Below are 26,279 nucleotides of genomic sequence, written 5' to 3'. Positions count from 1 at the left end.
GGCCCAGATCAGTCTGTTGTTCCGGTGTCGAGGCGTCAGGAGCGGTCCGCGGTAGGGATGACGTGGCCGGATACCATACTGCCGGAGTCTCCTGTAGACTGTCTGTCGACTGATCCTGTGTCCCAGTGCTGTAGCCGCCGTGGACGTCGCTGTTACGGTGTGGTTCCTCAGGTGTAATACCCGGATGTAACGATCTTCACGGGGCGTGGTTACTCGTGGTCTTCCACTCCTGGGCCTGTCTGACGTCTGACCTGTCTGACGTAACCGCTGCATCAACCTGGTGATAGTGATGCGTGCGCAGCCCAACCTTCTAACGACGTCGACGTGTGACGCTCCTTGTTGGACCATTCCAACGGCTCTCTCTCTCTCGATGGCTGTCAAACGTGGCTTATCTTGTGTTCTTTTTGTTGCTGTGATATCAACGTGTCTGATCAGCCGTTTTATACAGTTTTTATGCACGTGCAGAACATGCTAGAGAGGGAAATGTCACTTTCACGAAATTTACGTTTTTTCCCGGAAGTGATCACGTGTTCCCGGTATTTTTTATCGACTATGCTGTGTTTGGGATGTGCAATACGAATTGGCATGTTTTCATACTAGACAATTCACTTAGTAAAAAACAATTTTGAAAATAAGTTGGTATCGTTTCTTTTGGACACTAGTTTATATTTTATATAAATTATCAATAGATGGTAATCCATTGTTCAATATTGCCACACATTATCTTAATCACCGGACGTGTGCCAATTGAGCATGTCTTGGACAAGATTGGGAGACACGCACTTAGATAACTGAAGCCATCTTGGTGCGGGAATTGAACAGGATTCCTCAAGTCTTCTTCTAAAGACTTGTCCACTTCATGTCAACGATATCATGAAGTGATCTAAGTTTTTCAGAAAATACACATATCAAAATCAAACTTTGCATTGTACCTCTTCTGTTAGACTGGAAACTGTGTCCTAAATCTGTAACGAATCCATGCAGTAGTTTTCAAGTAATAGGAAAACACATGTATTTTTTCAGAAAATCCAAATACAGTATTTGTAATCACATTTCGCACTGCATCTCTCCTACAGGTATAAACAGTGTTCAACAGTTGAATCTGCGTTGTAGTTTTCAAGTTATAGATCACACAAAACATGTCTTCGGAAGGACAGACGGATGGAAGGATGGACGGACAAAATTCCTTGGTATAACTATATATAATAATTGCATTTAGATGTAGGGAGAGGTGCCAAATGAAAAAGAAGCAGTCATAGTGAGTGAGTATGGTTTTACCCCGCTTTTAGCAATATTCCAGCAATATCACAGCGGCACGCCAGACTTTGGCTTCGCACATTGTACCCATGTCCGAAATCAAGCCTGGGACTTTGGCGTGATGTGCGAACACTTTAACCACTAGGCTACCCCACTGCCCCAAATCTCCGTAAATGCTGAATTGGAGTCAATGTCTTGAGACAGACATACCAGGTACAAAGATTCAAAACCATATTCTAAATAAAATATTTCTTGTAGATGAGGCCCAAGTATTAATACCATTATCATCAAGAGTTTTAATCACTTTCTATGCTTGGTGGGGAAGTCTATGCTGTGGCTGTGGCTGTGGATCAGTCTGCACCAGTACTTAACTGTTCTGGATGCATAATGGCATTGCATGGCAACTCCCTGTGACAGTGGAGGTGTCCGTTCGTCAATCGTTGACGCACGACGTCCCACTAATGTGTCACTGGTGTGTCCCCATGGTCTGTCGAGCAGTTTCCGCAGCAGTAACAAAGCGATCTTGAAGATGCTGTCGCGCAATCTGACGATGCTGACGTCGGGTGGTGACCCTTGGTCTTCCACTAAGTGGTCTGTCATCTGTAGTGTTGATGTGTGGTCGCAATTAAATAACGAATGAATGTTATCTGATCTGGGTGGATTTTTATAGGGCAAGAAATGGGGGAACACATGTGCATTCAATTTGCACGGAACTCACGTGCGTCGGGTTACCATGGCCGTTGCCGTGATGCGTTTGGGCGATCGGTTTTGTTGTTATCTGCTTTATGTTTTTATCATCAAATTTATTTTTTCCGGACAAGGTAATGTTAAATTTTAGAAACTTTGACAAAAATTACCAAGATATTTAAATGACAACTTTTCATGCAATGTTAATTTGGGTGACGTTTCTTTTGCGGTTCAGAGCATTCTGCACCCAAGCAGTGATTCACCTGATGAAGGAATAAGAACATACCGTTATGTTCCTCATAACATAGGTAACACCGATAGATCTCTCTCAAAGATAAACATTGATAAACAAATATATTGCCCTTTGTCCAATGTCAATGTTATGACCACTTCGTGGTATATAGGACATTTCCCCACACTGAATAAAAATGATATAAACAACAGCCAACATATACTTTATATCACAGTTCTATTAAAACATTGACAAACAATAATAATATGCATCATCACATCGTACAGCAATAAACTTTCTACATTGTTTTACCAGCAGTATCTTTGGACGTTTCACTGATTGCATGTGTTGCAGTGGGACCAACGAGAAAGTTAATATTGTAGTCTGTAGCCCATCATTCTACCTATCAGAAGACCACATGGAGACGACATCGTGCAACATCACGCCATCGCGTTCATTTACGTCAACAGTGGACCTTTTCAACAAGAAAGCGGATGACCTCATATTGCACAGGTTTACACGATTTCTCTCCGATTGAGCATCTATGGGATGTTTTGGATCGCCGTGTGCCCCGACGGAATCCAACAAAGCAGACACTCCAAGCACTGCCTGTTGTACTTCAGAAAGACTGGCAGAACATTCTTAAACGCGATATTCGGCATTTCATTGCCTCTATGGGTAACTGTTGTCAATGATCATGGTGACCACATCCAAGCACAACAGATGCGGACATTTTCGTTTATCATATTGCCCTATTTTCTTTGCCGTGGATGTGTATGTTGTTCGATCATTTCACAGCTGATCTTTGGACATTTGGATGTGGTCCTATTATGTTTTTTAGACACATTATGTTTGTTTGTTGGTTGGTTTGTTGTTTTACGCTGCGCTCAGCAATATTCCAGCTTTATGAGGTCGGTCTGTAAGTAATCGAGTCTGAACAAGACAATCCAGTGATTGACATCATGAGCATCGATCCACGTAGTTTGGATCGAAGACATGCATCAACCAAGTCAGCGAGCCTGACCACCCAATCGCCTCTTACAACAAGCATAGTCGCCTTTACGGCAAGCATGGATTGCTGAAGACCTATGTGTGGGTCCTTATGTGTGGCTTCCGGCTACCTGGCTGTAAATATTTTCTCACATTCAACACACTCAACAGGCACATGACATTGTTTCAGTGTTGAAATTTGGAACAGCCCCCATATAAAGAACACTAAAAACTCTTAACCCTTATCCACACTATCAAAAACAAAAACACAAACACCGTCCAAAACTAATACATCAGACACCTAATAGCGCCACCAATGTTATTAAACTAGGCAAAGACTTAGAACTAGATTATCTAACCCAAAACAGGCCTACTATACGAGACCACATTTAGAAAACAAACAAACAAAACACAACAAACAAGTTACCAATAAAATATAAACCACAAATCCTAAAAACACACAACCACACAAACTCATTTAGTTCACCCACCTTTTTAGCATGGCATATTTGAAAACACCAAAATTCCGCCATAAATTGATTAAGCAACCATAAACCCCTTCCAGGTTGCCTGACCTTCTCCACCACATTATTAAATGGCCTGGCGGGCCCGTGCGCGAAATACACATATGTCAGACAGCGCACATTAAAACCCAAACTATGTAAGTCTGTCACCAAGGCTGGCGACCCATGAAGATCCGGGGTGGAATACGTCTTCAGCAACACATGCTTGTCGTAAGAGGCGACCGATGGGATCAGGTGGTCAGGCTCGCTGACTTGGTTCATGCATGTCATCGATCCCAACTGCGTGGATCAGTGCTCATCATATCCATGACTGGATTGTCTGGTTCAGACTCGATTATTTACACACCGCCGCCATATAGCTGGAATATTGCTGAGTGTGGTGTTAAACAACAAACCAACCAACACACCAATCCAGACTGGCAAGGTGTCGTTTTGCATTGTGACCAATCAGACAGTTGTCTATTTTGTAGCCCATCATTCTACCTATCAGAAGATCATATACACGTTTGTTACTCTAACCGACAAGTGTCATTATGAAGTGTGACCAACAAGAGAGCTGATGTTGTCTGGCATGTTGTTCATCATTCTACTAACGATTCATATTGATTTAAACAATATTTTATTCAGAAAGATTCAGTAACAGATCATTCAAAAAGTCAACGCCACAGAATAAATTTCAGTTAATAGAATCATGAATTGGCCCTTTTTTCAGGCAATTAAATTCCATATCATATATGTTAAACAACTTCAGAGAGTGCACATGCGGGCTTGACTATAGACTTTATCACAAAAGGCTGACAAATGTAAAGTTTAAATCTCCTGAATTGACAATGAAATTGGCAAACGTGATATGAAAATAAAACCACGAAAACGGAATACCAGAAGGTCTGGTTCGATTTTAGTAAATGGTTTCTACAACTGACATCGTCGCCCAATTAGTAAATGGTCCCAAATGCTTGCCGATAAATAACACACTTAACATAGATTGGTGTACTTTCAAAACGTTTCCCCATGTTGTGTCCATGAAAGATTTTGAATAATAATAATGTGTGTTTAATAATGGGTTAGCATAAAAATCTGGTTAACCCACCTTCTTGAAGATATTTATTTTCAAATGATAATAATTTGTATATAAATGGAGAAAATCTAAACTTGACCCCACTATATCTGTAGTTATGTAGAGCAGATGGAATACACCAATCTCTAGGTGTCAGTAGCCCATGCATGGATTAAAGGATTACCCGATAACACGTCGGTTGATTTATCATTTATCAGTTGTTATGCACACTCATTCACTTATGAGATTACAATCCACACAATTCAATATACCGATACGGCTTGATTCCACTGTGAACCCTCGTGTGTTTCTGCAGGTTAGATGATTGTGCAAATCCTTTCCCACATTCAACACCCTAATACGGCTTGATTTCACTGTGTATCCTCATGTGTGACTGCAGGTTAGATGATTGTGTAAATCCTTTCCCACATTCAACACACTGATACGGCTTGATTCCACTGTGAATCCTCATGTGGGACTGCAGGTTACATGATTGTGCAAATCCTTTCCCACATTCAACACACTGATAAGGCTTGATTCCACTGTGAATCCTCATGTGGGTCTGCAGGTTACATGATTGTGTGAATCTTTTTCCACATTCAACACACTGATACGGCTTGATTCCACTGTGAACTCGCATGTGACTCTGCAGGGCATCTGATAATGCAAATGTTTTCTCACATACACTGCACTCAAAAGGCTTCATTCCACTGTGAACCCTCATGTGTCTCTGCAGGTTAGATGATTGTGTAAATCCTTTCCCACATTCAACACACTGATACGGCTTGATTTCACTGTGAACCCTCATGTGTGACTGCAGGTTAGATGATTGTGTAAATTCTTTCCCACATTCAACACACTGATACGGCTTGATTCCACTGTGAATCCTCATGTGTGACTGCAGGTTACATGATTGTGTAAATCCTTTCCCACATTCAACACACTGATACGGCGTGATTCCACTGTGAATCCTCATGTGGGTCTGCAGGTTACATGATTGTGCAAATCTTTTTCCACATTCAACACAGTGATACGGCTTGATTCCAGTGTGAACTCGCATGTGTCTCTGCAGGGCATCTGATAATGCAAATGTTTTCTCACATACACTGCACTCAAAAAGCTTTATTCCACTGTGAATCCTCATGTGTGTCTGCAAAGTATTTGATCGTGTAAATGTTTTCCCACATTCAACACACTGATAAGGCTTGATTCCACTGTGAATCCTCATGTGTGCCTTCAGGCTGCATGATTGAGTAAATCCTTTCCCATATTCATCACACTGATGAAGCTTGACTTCACTGTGACAAAGCATGTGCCTTTTCATGGCACCTGATTTAATAAATGTTGCCCCACACTTTCCACACTGTGATCGCTTTGAAGGACCACCACGATCTTTGTGTTGCTGGAGATCACCTGTTTCCAGCGTGTCAGCAACACAGTGTTTCTTGAGACGATCTGTTTCCAGCAATTCACTCTCACAGACGGTGATCACACGTGTTTCAGTAACAGAGGCAGTATTCTGTTGTTGGCTTTGTGCTTCCATTATTAACTTCTTGGTATCGTGTTCACTGAAAACATAAAAAATGACTTGTGACTTTCCTTTATCAAATGAATGCATTTCCTACAGATGTTTTCACAATTACAACTATGGACTGGGACCATACAAAATATGACACAATATGTATCATGATAAACTACCTGATACTGTAAATGTGTTTCCACATTCAACACATCCATTATATCTTGTATCTTATGATATGTCAATGGTGTCATTTGTTATATTAATCTTTTCTATAATCTCTCACTGAAGTGTATTCACCTACCGTACCATGACTGCTGTAATACGTTAAGGGCATAGGCATCATGCTGTCAACACTTCTGGGAGGTCACTCGAAAACATTGTCCCGACCGAGTATGGCGAAAACACGACATACACCACCCCAACCAAACCAGCTAACTCGCCACCACAAAACACCAAAAAACGCAAACTCGACACATCCACTCCACCTCCATCGCAAACACCCTCCCCGGCCGCCTTCCTCACCACCTTCGCCCTCTACTTCTTCTCAGCAGGCTCAGGCACCACTCTCTCACTAGAACTTTCGGCAGACAAAATAGGACTTTGGTTCAAAAGACAAAAAATAAATTACAACAATATTAAAAAAGCCAACAAAGGATACCAGATAATCTTTCCTAACCGAGAATCTTACAACGCAGCAAATAAAATAACTCAAATATTCCACGTCACGGTAATCAAACAAACACCTAATTGGCAACAATATACACGAGGCGTAATTAGGGTTAACCCAAGGGAAACAACTGAGGACTTACAATTATACTCTCTAGAAGCTAACATAAACCAAGACCAAAACCCTCAACCCCTAATCACCAGCACGCGCAGAATAACCTCAACTAGAAACGGAAAAACGGTCCCAACCTCCATTGTCATAATCAACTTTAAAAAAACCGCTAAATTCCCTGAAGCCCCCAAACACATATCCTTCGGAGCCCACACAAACTTAGAAGTCAAACCCTATATAAAGCAGGTTAAGCAATGTTCAAAGTGCCTCAAATACAACCACACTGCTTCCCAATGCACCTACCCTAAAACTAAATGTAAAAAATGCGCACAAACAGACTGCCCAGGCACATGCACACCCTGGTGCATCCACTGCAAATCCACCCAACACACTTCACTTTCAAACCAATGCCCACACAGACACACACTCACCCAGCAGGCCAAAAAACACATAAACATAGAAACGGCTAAAATCTAAACACGAAAATTTGCTACACCTGCATCTAAACCACTCCTCCCTACACCACACCCAAACACCATCCCACAAACAAACACCACACCCATAACCGACAGCTCTGTCTGGGACCCCTACCGAGAAACCGCACCCACCTCACACACACAAGCAGCCACTCAACCAACCACGAACCCTCCCAAAACATCAACCCCCGCATGCAAAACAAACCTCAAAATGACCACCACAACACGACCCTCATCCAAGCACCCTACAGCCCATATGGCAACAACGCTCTCCCACAAGCAAGCACAACAACAAAACACAAACACTAAGAAAACATCAGCTACACCCATCCCGCCAACACCTTCACAACCCTCCACAACACATGCCTCCCCCATGGAAACTCAACCAGCTAAACCTAATCCAACCCATGACGAAGATTTCTCCACTACTGAGGAAACAATAGACACTACTCCAACTAAAACAAACCAAACTTCCCAACCAGCCAACACCCCAAACCTAAATAACCTCACCTTACTCCTAGCATATATGCATAGTCAAAACTCACCAAAAGCTAGTATGGAATCCTTCCACAAAGTAGCTTTCAATCTAAAATTAACCGATCTTCCCTTCTTCCTCTTTAACCTTTAACCTCCATCTAAAAGAACTCACCGAATAAAATAAAAACTAAAAACTAAATCACCAATCACCCGAACCCAATATTCGAAGGACTAAATATTTTTCAGTGGAACGCCAACGGACTCACCTCCCACGGCCATGAACTAAAAACTAAATTTAAACTAAATAAAGGCCCTCACATTGCTTGTATACAGGAAACCAAATTCTCAAAAAAATCGAAATTCACACTACCTAACTACAACTCAGTTAGAACTGACAGAGCTAAACCGAAAACAAGAAGAGCCGCAGGAGGACTAATCATATTTATCAGGGAAGATATAAATTACGAAGAAATAAAAATAGACACGCCAAACCTAGAAGCCAACGGCATTAAAATCACATTAAATAACCGAAACATAAACATCATAAATATTTACCACTGGGCGGAACAAAAAGTCCAACCTGAGGATCTAAACAAACTACTCAAAATAAGCGATAAATCTACTATATTCCTAGGAGACTTTAACGCTCACCATCCTACATGGAGCATAGATGATAAAATAGATAATCATGGCAAATTAATCTCCGAATGGATAGAAACAAACGACCTAGTACTCCTTAATAGCAACCAACCCACGAGGTACGATAAGATAAACCAAAAAATGTCGGCTATCGACCTAACCATATGCACCGCAGATCTAGCCCAAAGCACTCAATGGGAAGTGCACGACGTCCCGCTAGGTAGCGACCACTTCCCCATAAACATAACCATAGGAAATACAAACGTACCAATCCAAACAGAAAACCAAGAACCAAAATTCCATTACAACAAAGCTAACTGGGACCAATTCCAAGATATCTGCAACGAAGCTAACTTAAACGAAATAGAAAATAATGATCCAGAAACCTATTGTAAAAACCTAACAGACTATATAATAAACGCAGCCAAAACCTCCATCCCCTTCAAAGTATCTAAGACAGGCAAACCGACGGTACCATGGTGGAATGAGGAAATAGAACAGACTAGACGAAAACGTAAATCAGCCTTCAATAAAGCAAAACGCGACTACAAATATTTAAACATAGCCCACGAACTAAACCACCAGGTTCAAAAACTAGTCCAAATAGCCAAAAGTAGAGACTGGAAAAAATTCTGCGAAGGTATAAATAACCGTACAGATGCCAGAACGGTCTGGCGCAAAATCCACGCCATTAGAGGCTTAAAACGACATAAAAAAAAACCTAACATTAACAACTCAACCAACCCCGCCCAAAAAGCAAATAATCTCGCCAACCACTTTTCGGCCGTTAGCAGTAACAGCAACTTCAGCCAAAAATTCCAAGATAAACTTAAAACAGAAAACAAACCCACAAAAGAACCAAACAATAACAATCTAGAAATAAATCAACCCTACACAATGGAGGAGCTCCTCTACGTAATCCAAAACAGGAAAAAGGGCACAGCCCCAGGATTAGACCTAACCTCTTACCAAATAATTAAAAAACTCCCCCTAAAACTGCTCCAGGCACTACTCAAACTATACAATCTCATCTACCTAAACGGACAGGTTCCTACACCCTGGAAACAGGCCCTAGTCATACCAATCCCTAAACCTAATAAACCAGCTAATCAAGCTAACTCATATAGACCAATATCCCTAACTTCAAACTTATGTAAAGTAATGGAATCAATGGCTAAAAATAGATTACAACATTACTTAACCCAAAATAACACCATAAACCCAGATCAAAGCGGTTTCACTCCTGGCCGCTCAACCCTAGATAACCTCGCCCGACTAGAACAAGATATTAAGACAGGACAACTAAATAAACAATATACCACAGGCATCTTCTTAGACTTCTCTAAAGCTTTCGACATGGTATGGCACGATGGGCTAATACAAAAACTTAAAAAAATAGGACTCAAAGGTCAGATAACTACATCCAGGACTTCCTAAACAATCGTAAAATAACCGTGTGTATAGACCAAACTCTATCGGACCAATGTCCCCTAGAAAATGGCACTCCACAGGGCAGTATCCTCAGCCCCACCCTCTTCAATATAATGATAAACGATCTATTCGAGGGTCTATCCCCTAAAGTAAACACATCAAAATTCGCGGATGATGGAGCCATCTGGATCCGCACTAAAAGCATGAAAATGGCCACAAATCTACTCCAAAAATCTCTTAATAAAATACAACAATGGGCTGACAAATGGGGCTTCTCCCTTAACTCAGAAAAAACAACAGGAATAGTATTCAAACATAAAAACATGAAACCCGCCTCCCCAATCCTCCAGCTAAACAACCAAACAATCAAATTTCAAAAACAAACCAAATTCTTAGGACTTATTTTCGATGAACATCTCACCTGGGATGCTCACATCCAAAACCTAACAACTAAATGCAGTAAAGACCTAAACACCCTAAGATGCCTAACTGGCTCTAACTGGGGAGCCTCCAAAGATACTCTCCTCTCTCTCTACATATCCCTAATTAGATCAAAACTAGACTACGGCTGCGCCATATACAACACCCTAAACAACTCTCTATCCAAAAAACTTGACTCAATACAATATCAGGCTCTCAAACTCATTACACGCACCCAACATGGCACCTCCTACACCTCACTTCAGGCCTTAACAGGAGAAATGCCACTAAGTCTACGCAGGGAACAGCTAAGCTTAAATTTCTGGGCCGCGTCCCAATCAAACCCTCTCATCCAAAACTTAATAAACCAAAACATCAGCCCTAAAAACCAAGCTCTAGCTCGTAAACACCCCTTACTTACCCCAATATCCCAAAGAATAACAAACTACCTAAATGAACACCAAATTAAAAATCTTAAACAAAACTGCAAACAATCAAATATCTTCACCCCTAAACTTAAAATACCCAAAATAGACACAACACTAGCTAGCCAAATAAATAAACAAACCGACCCAAACATAGCTAAAACTACCACACTAGCATACATACACAAAAATTGGCCAAATTGGTGTCACATTTACACGGACGGATCCTCAGATCCGACCTCCAAATACACGGGTTTCGGAGTCCATACCACACAACCAACTAAAACCACACAATCCTTCCGACTCCCAAATAACCAATCAATATTCACGGCCGAACTAATGGGCATGGCCTCAGCCCTCCACAATCAAGAATCCAAAAACAACCAAAAAATCCTAATACTTACTGACTCCCTAAGTGGACTACAAGCCCTCCAAAACAAAAATACCAAAAACCGACCTAAATTAATAAATCAAATACTTAAAAGCTCCAACGACCTAACAAAAGCAGGCAAACAAATAACCTTCTTGTGGATACCCGCCCACGTAGGAATATACGGTAATGAAAACGCCGATAAAGCAGCTAAACTATCCCTTAAAATCCCAGAAATAAGCTTAAACTTACCCATCTCAAAATCAGAAATTAAAAGTGTAAACAAACAAAAAATCACAAAAAAATGGCATAACCTATATCTAAACTCAAATAGCAAAATCAAAAGAGTGCTCAGCAAACCACTAACCAAACCAAAAATTCTCCATCCATCAAAAAAAATCGACAGAGTAATCACTAAACTCCAAACAGGACACACCAACCTAAATAACCACCTAAAAAAATTTAAAAAACACACTACAGGTAACTGCCCACACTGCAAACAACCAGAAACCCCAGAACACGCACTCATCCACTGCACACACTACCTAACACATCGAACCGCATTACAAACCACCCTCAATCTAAACAAGGCTCTCACTCTAGAAGCAATACTAAACCCACAAAATAAACTAGAAAACTTCAAGGCCTTAGGCGTATTCTTAATAAAAACGGAACTAATAAAACGCATCTAAAACCATAATAACCTACCAAATCAAAATCACATAAACAAACAATCATCCACCATACCCAGCTCCCTTAGTTCTCCTCCCCAACCCCATCAGCATCTATTCCAAATCTCAAAATTCCCAAATTCTATATAAGCAACCCCTAAAGCCCCCTCTTGGGTTGCACAGACCACCCTCGCCCCTTTCGGAAACACATTAAATGGCCTGGCCGGGCCCGTGTGCGAAATACGCATCAGTCGGAAAGCGCACGTTAAATCTCCAAAGTAAGTAAGTAAGTAAGCATGCTGTCAAAGGAGAATAGACATGGCTGTGTTACACATTTAAATCGCCAACGCTAGAGAATACAATAATGCAAAATCCAGAGGCCAGATATCAGAGCCAATGAGATGGACCCTATCATTCCACCACTATTACCGATAAAAAAGTGATGTTTTTCTAGTTCTTATACTGAGCGTTCCATATTTCCACTACACACAGCATATTGGGGGGAAAAGGCATAATCAGCGAAATTTGCGTCATCAAAAACTGTCGTCTCTGGGTCTCTATTTCGTAACAAACTAGTACCCTGCCCTTCGCCTCAACACCACCAGGGGAACCAGTCTCTTTTTCTGTCACTTGGTTCATAGATCCCGTTGCATTACAGCTATTTCTAATAAAATATGCATTTGTAGGAGACATTGTCTTGGTCCTGGAATTGTTTTTGTTCTTTTGATTCACATTGACGTCTCACGATTTACCAGGTGTGCGTTCACGAAGTACTCTCGTTCAAAATATAAACAATTGCTTCATACCTATACAATTTAATACTTGAAGTATTTAATTTATTACTTTATTTCTGTCCGACTTTACAAAATAAATATAAGCAGTGTCCTGTATCCCCTTAGGGAAACCTTATGCATGTACACTTGCCCTGATGATTCCATGTAAAAGTTTTTTGCGCATCTTTCATTGTATACTTCTGACACGAAAGGTTGAGAAATGACAAGGTAATAATGGACAAATGTCCAACATTAAATATATATTTGTTTATTTTGAAATATTCTTTTGAGTATCTTCATTGTTTATCTATTCAAGTTGTCATTTATGTCATGGGAAACACAGTCATTGATCACAGTCACAGTCTCCCAATCAATACTCGTGATTCTCAATGCTACTGTCAGTTTGAAATTATGGACGTCATTTTAGATTATTAGGGTAATAAAGTCAACCGACTCACCGTCGTTAATACATGTCCCATGACCTATTTTATTTTGAGCTTTTAGAGTTACATGTATACTTCCTAGACGAAAAAAGTTGACTGTTACCGATGACCATTGTAGTCCAATGCTCATTCACGACATAAAATAATTTACTTACAAAACGTTGTTGTTACTTTATTTATCATTTATCAAACCGTTACCAAATATTGATTAGGAATAACTGTACTTCTATTTTGGTGACCGAAGATTTAAACAACATACTTAGGTGACACATATAGTTGGAACAGTGGAACAATTTGATGTTCAAAACACTCATAAAACGTTATAGGATATTCAAAATATATTTGACAATACAACTTCACAATAAACCTACGCACGTAGTTGAAAGTATACAATATTAACAAAGAGAAATCAACTTGAAAGAACACATGAAAATATCTTACCTTCAGATAAAATCAATGAATGATGATATACGTGTTGCTAGCGTTCCAAAATGTATTCGGATGCAGTGTGACTTGGCACTCGAACTGCACCTACTTATATAGAGGAAGGACGCACAGCAATCGCTGATCGGTTATTTTTCATTGACATTAATTCCATTTATGATCACCTTTAGTTCCTGGTGAACAATACAATACAGGTTATCTAGCGGATTATGTTTATTGAAAACAGAGGCTGACACTTTGAGGGGGGATTATCGTTATTGGTCGGCGTGTTGTTTATCTGGTAAGGACTGTCACGTAAACAGGCATGCATCTACTAAATTAGGCCTGGCGACATGTTTTTACAACTGATGTGAGTTGTTTTTTGTGAGACATCCGAAGATTGACTGCAAAGATGCATGTGTGAACTCTTGAATATTATATTTATTTTATTTGCAAATGAATAATTAATATTTTGCCTCAGCGATTGCTGTGCGTCCTTCCTCTATATAAGTAGGTGCAGTTCGAGTGCCAAGTCACACTGCATCCGAATACATTTTGGAACACGACTTCAATGTTGATATTTGTGTTAGAACAGTTTGGTTCTTCATGAACAAAACATTATGACAATATACTATCGACGACAAATTCTCACCAAGTGAACTCAGTTACAATGGATTACTTCTAAGCGTCGCGGAGTAATGTCCCTTTTCTTTGTGGTGTTTACTACCTCATAATCGTCTTTTCACCTGATAGTGGAAAATGTTTTTTCTTCATTTGTTGAAAGCCATAAATCGTGGCCAGGGAACATATCTGATAATGCTTGCACTTATCGATTTAATTGGTCTGTGCCACGCAACTGACTTCTATTTGTCCATTGCTGATTACCATTCAGTGATAATTAACCCTCTGTGTTCCATTTGTCCATTACTCTTGCTTTTACGTGTACATGTATACATGCTCTCTGTATCCAAGCATTCATTCACCTGATGTTCATCATAATATAGTTAACATCGATAGATGCTCTCTCAAACATAAACATTGATAAACAAATAGCTATAGCTCATTGTCCAGTGTCAATGTTATGCCCACTTCGTGGTAGAAAGGACATTTCCCCACACTGAATAAAAGTGATGTAAACAACAGACAACATATACTTTATATCACAGTTCTATTAACAAATTGACAAACAATAATAGTATTCATCATCACTAAATGCCACCAGTTTTAAGCTGTCACAATTATACACGTATTCTAAACAAGTCTCATCTACCCACTTGGAACGAAGGAATAAACCACATAAAAACACAGCCATAATAAAATGTTACCTAGGAACACCGGAGGGACTCGTACAACACGTGTTATAACGGCAGTGATAACAGCTCGTTTGATGAAGACCACTATTATAAAGTGTGTGAACGTGTAGGTAACGGTACAGAGCACGTGCAGATGGATACGCTCGAGCTCAACATGCCCATCCCATACCAGGAAGTCGAACGAGAGGTTTAACACACCAAAAAAGGCAAAGCTGTCTATCTGGATGGTGTTCCAGTTGAAGTTTTACAGACCTCTCACTGCATAAAAGTATTGCATAACTTAGTCAGTTACTGCTTTGATTATTCTGTGTCACCTACACAGTGGAACCAAGGACTTATTAGCCCCATACCAAAAGATAAAAGTGTCCCGACTGATCCTCTGTCGTATAGAGGTATTAATTTTGTGTCTATACCATGTAAAATATATGCAGGCGTTTTGAAAAAAGAATCAGGAACTGGCTTGAGAAGAACAGTATATTGTCTCAGGAACAAAATGGTTTCCGTTCTGACAGAAACTGTATCGACCATTTGTATACTTTATATAATGTGATAAATAATAGGAAATGAGCTTGACTATGAACCTATGTTTGTTTTATAGGCTTAAAGAAAGTATGCTGACCGCAATTGTCAATGGTTTAAACTTATGTCTGTTGGAGTACAAGGGAAGATATTGAAAGCTGTTCAAGCCCTATATCAAGATGTGAGATGTGAAGTACGCGTTAATGACTATATAACAGATTCTTTTAATGTTTCCAAGGGTGTTAAGAAAGGTTGCAAATTGTCACCAACTGTATTTTCTATATATAGAAATGATCTAGCCACGGAGATAAAATGTTATCCATTTTGTTATACGCTGATGATATTGGGAAGCATATCTCCAAAATATGTTAGATATTGTAATTACTTGGTGTTTAAAATGGCGTATAAGCATCAATGATGACAACACAAATTGTCCATTTTCGGAAGAAATCTGTCGTTAGATCTTGTTATCAGTTTTCGTGTGGCAATACTCCATTTCTTATGAGAGTGGTTACCGTTATCTAGGATTGTGTTTAAACGAATATTAAGACATGCACAAGACCATGAAAGAGCTTTGTAAGTCCGCTAGTAGAGCGGTATCTGCTCTGCGCACTAAGTATAGTTATGCTGGTGGAATGTTATATGATGTTTTTACGAAGTTGTATAAATCACTGTTTAAAACAGTTTTGTTTTATGGTGCCAGTACATAGGGCTTACATAGTGTTAAAGACGTTGTGGTTGTGCAAAATAGACCGCCAGGATTTTCCTTGGTTTAAATAAATATGCTCCTGTTCTTGCAAGTAGAGGGGAGATGGGCTGGTGCTCAGTTTGGGTTACTCAGAAAATAGAATGTTTCAGATATCTTTTCAGACTTAAATCTATGCAGCAGGAGCGCCTGTCTAATATTATTCACCGAGGGTCTAGATGTTTTACTCCAGGATTTGAGACGTAATAACAAGCAAGGCTACTACAAGAATGGTGCCCTTGTAGTTAAGGATTACCAACAGCATTCAGATAGGCAGGACACAGATACTAATGATAAATAGAGGTGTGGCCGAGCGCCGGATTATCGCTGTGTTACTAAATCAATTTCAGATTTCTTGTTCTGGAACATTTCCGGTATTACTAACAAACTTCTAGACGATGAATTTGTTTCATATATCACACAGTTTGACTTTATTGGACTCACAGAAACATGGGCCAAGGACTGTGATTTTGATCAACAGCTTGGTGATTACCAGCCATATGTTTTGTCTGCAGAGAGATTGTCATCTTTTGGGAGATTATCGGGGGGGATTGTAGTACTTATTAGAAAGTCTCTAGTCAATTATGTCAAAGAGCACATTATTGGACAGAATGTGATATATGTTATTTTGGATAAATCGGTATTTAAGCTAGAAAAAGATGTATTGGTAGCTTGTGTTTATGTCAATCCTGATGGGTCAACTTGGTACAGGGGTAAACCAACAAAATGTGGAATAAGTTTATTATTTGAATCCTTGTTAGATGTTATACAAAAATATGGTGATATGTTTATCATGCTTGGAGGTGACTTTAATTCCCGAACCGGTAATGAGCCCGATGCCGCAGAGAGTGATATTGCTGAAAGGCTTGGCATCCAGGAACCTTCTGATATTTATGGCAACGTGATCACCAAACGTTTCTCTTGTGATACTACTGTTAATCGCCTTGGTAAGATTTTACTAAACGTATGTAGTGCTTTGAATTTGTGCATTTTCAATGGCCGATGTGGATCAGACGCGGCAAAAGGTGATTATACCTTCATCAGCCACAATGGCACAAGCGTAATCGACTATATTGTTGCATCCCCTCCATTGTTTATGTTGTGCAAACAGTTTGACATTGCAAATAGAACAGAGTCGACCCATATGCCAGTTACATGTTCATTTCACGCACGTGCCAAAGCTGGATCGAGAGACCGTGAGCGTGTTGCACGAGACCCAGGGGACAGCTACCGCTTTGTGTGGAACGAGGACAAAACTCAAACTTTAAGAGACAGTTTACTGTCTACAAATTCTATTTCAATGCTTGACAAGTGTTCAGATTTTATCGCTTCAGGTAAAATTGATAAAGCAGTTGAGGTATTTTCAGATGTTTTATGTACCGCTGCGAAATGTATGAAACGCCCTTCTTATATTTCTAGAAGTAAACAGCCATGGTTCGATAAGGAGTGTGAATGCCACCGCTGTGAAAGATATAGGCTTCTTAAGGTTTTCCGATCACTAAAAGATTCGTCATCACTTTGTAACTATATTAAGGCAAGAAATACTTATACACATGTTATCCGTGAAAAAAAGAAGTTATATCAAGACAATGTACAGAGTACCATTTTGACTAACTTGGATAACAGTAAAATATTTTGGGCAAATTTGAAACGTCTGTCTGCTACCACTGTCCGTCCTAAGCCAAATATAAATATTGAGCAATGGTTTTCACATTTTAAGGGGTTGTTCGATTCAGAAATGGGGGATGAAGATAACACTGTGCCAGATAACAATTTTGATGACTTAACTATCTTAGACTCGCCAATTGAACAGCAGGAGGTAATTGAGGCAATTAACAAATTGAAAACAGGCAAAGCTGCCGGCAGTGATAAACTTATTGCTGAAATGTTCAAATACGCATGCGATGTGTTAGTTCCCTATATTACCCGTCTGTTTAACGTTATGTTTGATTCCGCTTATTTTCCGATTTCCTGGTCGACTGGCCAAATTGTACCATTACACAAGAAAGGGGATACTAATACACCCGATAACTACCGAGGGATTACAGTATTAAGTATTTTTAGCAAGTTATATATTTCTGTTCTAAATAGAAGGTTGCAGGCTTGGTGTGATGCCTATGATAAAGTTGTGGAGTCGCAAGCAGGATTTCGTTGTGGCTATTCCACAATTGATAATATGTTTATTTTACAGTCAGTTATACAGCGTTACCTGGGGAAGAAGCGAGGTAAACTATATGCTTTATTTGTAGACTTCTCCAAAGCGTTCGCCTCTATAAACAGATCAAAACTATGGATAGTTTTGAATAACAGTGGTGTGTCACCTAAAATGTTTAAATGTATACAATCCATATATACGACTGTACGTTCCTGTGTAAAGTTTAACAATAACTTCTCAGATGTATTCGATTGTGACTTGGGTGTCCGTCAAGGCTGTGTACTGAGCCCGTTTTTGTTTTCATTGTTTATCAATGATCTAGCTGTTGACATTGAGGCTAACTGTGAACCCGGAATCCAGCTCCATCCAGGCATAATTCAACTATTCCTGCTACTCTTTGCTGATGATGTAATTCTTATATCAGATACTGTATATGGCCTCCAAAAACGCATCGATGTACTCGAACACTATTGCCATAATTATTTCCTTAAGGTAAATCTTGATAAGTCGAAAATAGTAGTTTTTAAGAATGGTGGTGTACTTTCTAGATCTGAGAAATGGTATTTCAGTGGTTGTCAGTTGGAATGTGTATCATCGTACAAATATTTGGGAGTTGTATTTTCAAAGAATTTATCATGGTCGAAACATACTTACAATGCTTCATTACAGGCTAAACGGGTATTGTTCTCGGTTCTAAAATCCCTTTCATCACTTAAACCTATTCCACTGAAACTATTTTTTAAAATATTCGATACAAAAATTGCTCCAATTATGTTATATGGGGCTGAAATGTGGAGTTTTGAAAACTGCAAAGAAATAGAAAGTATCCATGTTCTTGCTTGTAAACGTCTGCTAGGTGTTAAAAACGTCTACTCCCAATCATGTTGTGCGAGGAGAGTGTGGAAGATACCCACTGTACATTTCTGCGTATAAACGCTGTATAAAATATTGGTGTAAACTTATGTCCCTACCAAATTCACGATATCCTAAGAAAAGTTATGATATGTTATTTCAGCTAGCCACACATGGTAAAACTAATTGGGCTACAAAAGTCAAAACTCTTTTATACAGCCTTGGATTTGGATATATATGGGAGAACCAATATGTTATTTGCCTGGCATTGACTGGCATTGGTCTTTAGCAAATAGTTCTAAAATGTTCCATTATACACTTTTCAAAAATTCATTCAGTCTAGAGTTGCATTTGTCTGCTATCACTATCAACAAATTTCGTGTTGCACTAGCCCAGTTTCGCTGTAGCTCCCACACTCTCCATATTGAGACTGGTAGATACGTTAATACTCCACGAGAGCAGAGATTGTGCAATAGTTGCAACCAAAGATATGTCGAGAATGAATATCATTTTTTATTAATTTGTAACGCTTATGATGAACTTCGTCTTCAGTATTTACCACAGAAGTATTTTGTACATCCTACTCTTGCCAAATTCAATATGCTTATGGCGGTAAACAATGAAACTGTAATTAGAAATGTTGCAACTTTTATATACCATGCTACGAATGTTAGACTCCAAACACTAACCCTATAAATGTTAATGATGGACCGAATATTGTACCATGGGCCGCTGGCCTACACATGTACATGAATAAAGAATTAAATTACCACATCTTGGGATAGTAAAATTATGAACCTTTTGAACCAGTATAATTGTACTCACTTACTGGAAATCAGATGGGGTGTTAAACGCTGTGTTAGGTATATTAAAAACGGTTTATTTCAAGATGACGCAGTTTATTGGCACACTTCGCTTTGGAATGATACGGGTAATGTGAAAGGAAATAAGTTACATACCTACAGAAAATATAAGTGTACACTTTCTGTTGATTTCTATGTTAAAATATTTTGGTTAGAGACCACCGCCGTATTTTAGCCAAGATTTGGAATCTTTCATTTGTTTGTTGAGATGGGCAGGTATTTCATGCCACCTATACCACTATCGGAGAGGTTATGTAATTATTGCAATTTTGATTTGGTGGAAGATGAATGTCATTTTTTACTACAATGCTGTTTTTATGAAGATTTACGGCATGATTTATATTGAGCAGCTAAAGAAAACAACCGAAATTTTAATGTGATATGCGAAGAAGAGAAATTTATTTACTTAATGAATTCAAACGTTTAACAAAAATTGCTTGCTGCAATGCTTTTTAAAATGTTTAAAAGGCGACAGTCGTCGCCATGATTATTAAATTACCTCTCTCTCTACCTATCCTTTCTTTTTCTTTCGTTGTTGAATCGAGGAGTTTGTTATTGTTTCCTGGGAGTCTTCTGATTTCGTAGCTAAACTTCCCACCACTCACATTATATATATTATGTATGTATTTTGTTTATATTGTATGCAGTGTCTCATAAGCCAATGTCTGGCTGGACGCACTCTAACACCTTTTATCTTATGTGCATCGATTTTATATTGTACATGTTGTGCGCGTGACACTTTAATAAACATTTTACTACTACTACCTATGGAATTCCTCAGCACTAATACTCAGCATGCTTAGAGAGCAAGTGCCTAAATGAGATCCTCTCTGCATGGACACGCCCGGTGATTGTTGAGATCACAAATACTATCTACAGTCAGTCAAGATGGCAGTGTATATTCGTTTCCAGCATCCTATTTAAATTAGTGGTAAATGGGAGAGAAACTTAAAATAGTCCCCATCCCACTTCCACTTATTAATTCTTAAAAAAAACAGTTTGGAGTGGGGAAATTTGCTATTAATAAATTCAAGTGAATGAGTGAGTTTGATTTTGCACTGCTTTTATCAATATTCCAGCAATATCACGGCGGGGGACACAAGAAATGGGCTTCACACGTTGTACCCATGTCGGGAATCGAACCCGGGTCTTCGACGTAATGAGCTAACGCTTTAACCACTAGGCTACCCGACCGCCCTATTGTCTTTGCCGGTGATGTGTATGTTGTTCGGTCATTTCACAGCTGATCTTTGGACATTCGAATGTGGTCCTGTTACGGGTTTTTTGACACATTATGTTTGTTTGTTGGTTGGTTTGTTGTTTTACACCGCACTCAGCAATATTCCAGTTTTATGACGTCGGTCTGTAAGTAATCGAATCTGAACAAAACAATCCAGTGATTGACATCATGAGCATCGGTCCACGTAGTTTGGATCAAAGACATGCATCAAACAAGTCAGCGAGCCTGACCATCCAATCGCCTCTTACGACAAGCATAGTCGCCTCTTACGGCAAGCATGGATTCTGAAGACCTATTCTAACCCGGATCTGATGTTTACCGTGATTTGAACCCATAATCATAGGTTTCTGAAGTGACACAATCCTTATGTGTGGCTTCCGGCTACCTGGCTGTAAATTCTTTCTCACATTCAACACACTCAGCAGGCACATGACATTGTTTCAGTGTTGAAATTTGGAACAGCCCCCAAAAAGAACACTAAAAACTCTTAACCCTTATCCACACTATCAAAAACACAAACACAAACACCGACCAAAACTAATACTTCAGACACCTAATAGCGCCACCAATGTTATTAAACTAGGCAAAGACTTAGAACTAGATTATCTAACCCCAAACAGGCCTACTAGACCACATTTAGAAAACAAACAAACAAAACACAACAAACAAGCTACCAATAAAATATAACCCACAAATCATAAAAACACACAACCACACAAACTTCTTTAGTTTAACCCACCTTTTTAGCATGGCATATTTGAAAACAAAAAAATTCCGCCAAAATAGATTAAGCAACCATAAACCCCCTCCAGGTTGCCTGACCTTCTCCACCACATTATTAAATGGCCTGGTGGGCCCGTGCGCGAAATACACATGTCAGACAGCGCACATTAAAACCCAAACTAAGTAAGTCTGTCACCCAGACTAGCGACCCATGAAGATCCGGGGTGGAATGCGTCTTCAGCAACACATGCTTGTCGTAAGAGGCGACTGGTGGGATCAGGTGGTCAGGCTCGCTGACTTGGTTCATGCATGTCATCGATCCCAACTGCGTGGATCAGTGCTCATCATATCCATGACTGGATTGTCTGGTTCAGACGCGATTATTTCCATATAGCTGGAATATTGTTGAGTGCAGTGTTAAACAACAAACCAACCAACCCACCAATCCAGACTGGCAAGGTGTCGTTTTGCAGTGTGACCAACCAGACAGTTGTCTAATCTGTAGCCCATCATTCTACCTATCAGAAGATCATATGCACGTCTGTTACTCTAACCGACAAGTGTCATTATGAAGTGTGACCAACAAGGGAGCTACTAACGATTCATATTGATTCAATATTTTATTCAGAAAGAATCAGTAAACGCCACAGAATATATTTCAGTTCATAGAATCCAGAATTGGCTCTTTTTACAGGCAATTAAATTGCATATTATATATGTTAAACAACCTCAGAGTGTACCCACGCAGGCTTGAATATAGCCTTTATCACAAAAGGCTGACAATGAAATTAACAAACGTCAATATGAAAATAAAACCACGAAAACGGAATACCAGAAGGTCTGTTTCTATTTTTGTAAATGGTTTCTACAACTGACATCGTCGTCCAATTAGTAAATGGCCCCAAATGCTTGCCGATAATTAACACACTTCATTTCACATTTTGGTGTACTTTCAAAACGTTTTCCCATGTTGTGACCATGAAAGATTTTGAAAAATAATAATGTGTGTCTTGATGATGGATAACCATAAAAAAGAGTTACCCACCAAGATATTTGTTTTCAAATGATAATAATTGGTATATAAATGGAGAAAGTCTAATCTTGACCCCACTATATCTGTAGTTATGTAGATCAGATGGAATACACCAATCTCTAGGTGTCAGTAGCCCATGCATGAATTAAAGGATACCCGATAACACGACGGCTGATTTATCATTTCTCAGTTGTTATGCACACTCATTCACTTATGAGATTACAATCCACACAATTCAATATACTGATACGGCTTGATTCAACTGTGAACCCTCAAGTGTTTCTGCAGGTTAGATGATTGTGCGAATCCTTTCCCACATTCAACACACTGATACGGCTTGATTCCACTGTGAATCCTCATGTGTGACTGCAGGTTACATGATTGTGTAAATCCTTTCCCACATTCAACACACTGATACGGCTTGATTCCACTGTGAATCCTCATGTGGGACTGCAGGTTACATGATTGCGTAAATCCTTTCCCACATTCAACACACTGATACGGCTTGATTCCACTGTGAATCCTCATGTGTGACTGCAGATTACCTGATTGTGTAAATCCTTTCCCACATTCAACACACTGATACGGCTTGACTCCACTGTGAATCCTCATGTGTGACTGCAGGTGACCTGAATGTGTAAATCCTTTCCCACATTCAACACACTGATACGGCTTGATTCCACTGTGAATCCTCATGTGGGTCTGCAGGCTACCTGATTGTGTAAATCTTTTCCCACATTCAACACACTGATACGGCTTGATTCCAATGTGAATCCTCATGTGGGCCTGCAGGCTAATTGATTGTGTAAATCTTTTCCCACATTCAACACACTGAAAAGGCTTGATTCCACTGTGAATCCTCATGTGGGTCTGCAGGCTACCTGATTGTGTAAATCTTTTCCCACATTCAACACACTGATAAGGCTTGATTCCAGTGTGAACTCGCATGTGTCTCTGCAGGGCATCTGATAGTTTAAATGTTTTCTCACATACATTGCACTGATAGGGTTTGATTCCACTGTGAATCCTAATGTGTTTCTGCAGAGTTTTTGAAAATGTAAATGTTTTTTCACACACATTGCACTGATAAGACTTGATTTCACTGTGACTACCCATGTGGGTCTGCAGGCTAATTGATTGTGTAAATCTTTTCCCACATTCAACACACTGAAAAGGCTTGATTCTACTTTGAATCCTCATGTGGGTCTGCAGGCTACCTGATTGTGTAAATCTTTTCCCACATTCAACACACTGAAAAGGCTTGATTCTACTGTGAATCCTCATGTGGGTCTGCAGGCTACCTGATTGTGTAAATCTTTTCCCACATTCAACACACTGATAAGGCTTGATTCCAGTGTGAACTCGCATGTGTCTCTGCAGGGCATCTGATAGTTTAAATGTTTTCTCACATACATTGCACTGATAGGGTTTGATTCCACTGTGAATCCTCATGTGTTTCTGCAGAGTTTTTGATAATGTAAATGTTTTTTCACACACATTGCACTGATAAGACTTGATTTCACTGTGACTACCCATGTGGGTCTGCAGGCTAATTGATTGTGTAAATCTTTTCCCACATTCAACACACTGAAAAGGCTTGATTCTACTGTGAATCCTCATGTGGGTCTGCAGGCTACCTGATTGTGTAAATCTTTTCCCACATTCAACACACTGAAAAGGCTTGATTCTACTGTGAATCCTCATGTGGGTCTGCAGGCTACCTGATTGTGTAAATCTTTTCCCACATTCAACACACTGATAAGGCTTGATTCCAGTGTGAACTCGCATGTGTCTCTGAAAGGCATCTGATAGTTTAAATGTTTTCTCACATACATTGCACTGATAGGGTTTGATTCCACTGTGAATCCTCATGTGTTTCTGCAGAGTTTTTGAAAATGTAAATGTTTTCTCACATACATTGCACTGATAAGGTTTAATTCCAGTGTGAATTAACATGTGTTTCCGCAGAGAACTGGACAGTGAATTTGTTTTTTCACGCACATTGCACTGATGAGGCTTGATTTCACTGTGACTACCCATGTGTACCTTCAGGCTGTATGATTGTGTAAATCTTTTCCCACATTCAACACACTGATAGGGCTTCATCCCAGTGTGAATCCTCATGTGTTTCTGTAGAGTTTTTGAAAATGTAAATGTTTTCTCACATACACTGCACTCAAAAGGCTTGATTTCATTGTGAATCCTCATGTGTGTCTTCAGGCTGCATGATTGAGTAAATCCTTTCCCACATTCGTCACACTGATGAAGCTTGACTTCACTGTGACAAAGCATGTGCCTTTTCATGGCACCTGATTTAATAAATGTTGCCCCACACTTTCCACACTTTGATCGCTTTGAAGGACTACCACGATCTTTGTGTTGCTGGAGATCATCTGTTTCCAGCGTGTCAGCAACACAGTGTTTCTTGAGACGATCTGTTTCCAGCAATTCACTCTCACAGACGGTGGTCACACGTGTTTCAGTAACAGAGCCAGTATTCTGTGGCTGGCTTTGTGCTTCCATTATCAACTTCTTGGTATCGTGTTCACTGAAAACATAAATGCGTTGTGACGATCCTTTATCAAATGAATGCATTTCCTACAGATGTTTTCACAATCACAACTCGGGCTAGGACCACACAATATGACACAATATGTATCATGATAAACTACCTGATACTGTAAATGTGTTTCTACATTCAACACATCCATTATATCTTGTATCTTATAATATGTCAATGGGGTTATTTGTTATCTTTTCTACAATCTCTCCCTGAAGTGTATATAGCTACCGTACCATGACTGCTGTAATACTTAAAAGGGCATAGGCGTCATGCTGTCAAGAGAATAGACATGGCTGTGTTGCAAATATAAATCGCCAACGCTAGAGAATACAATAATGTAACATCCAGAGGCCAGATATCAGAGCCAATGAGATAGACCCTATCATTCCACCACAATTACCGATTAAAAAGTGATATTTTTCTAGTTCTTATACTGGGCGTTCCATATTTCCGCTACCCACAGCATATTGGGGGGGAAGGCATAATCGGCGAAATTTGCGCTATCAAAAACTGTCGTCACTGGGTACAACCACCCGGCTTTGTGACAGCAGTCACAGCTCGGACCGCTGATGTCGCTAGTAACAAACTAGTACCCTGCCCTTCGCCTCAACGGCGCCAGGGACCAGTCTCTTTTTCTGTCACTTGGTTCATAGATCCCGTTGCATTACAACTATTTCT

General features: G+C 39.7%; 1 pseudogene; it reads right to left on the bottom strand.

Annotated features, from left to right (window-relative positions):
* LOC139456182 (zinc finger protein 721-like) overlaps positions 1–25,561 on the bottom strand; it is a 46,512-nt pseudogene extending 20,951 nt beyond the window's left edge.
* Positions 25,562–26,279: the final 718 nt, after the last annotated feature.

This window comes from Haliotis cracherodii, unplaced genomic scaffold, assembly GCF_022045235.1.
Source record: "Haliotis cracherodii isolate W230 unplaced genomic scaffold, xgHalCrac1.p SCAF_11, whole genome shotgun sequence".
NCBI lineage: Eukaryota > Metazoa > Mollusca > Gastropoda > Lepetellida > Haliotidae > Haliotis > Haliotis cracherodii.
Note: the sequence above shows the minus strand (reverse complement) of the source record. Positions and strands in the feature narration are given on the sequence as shown.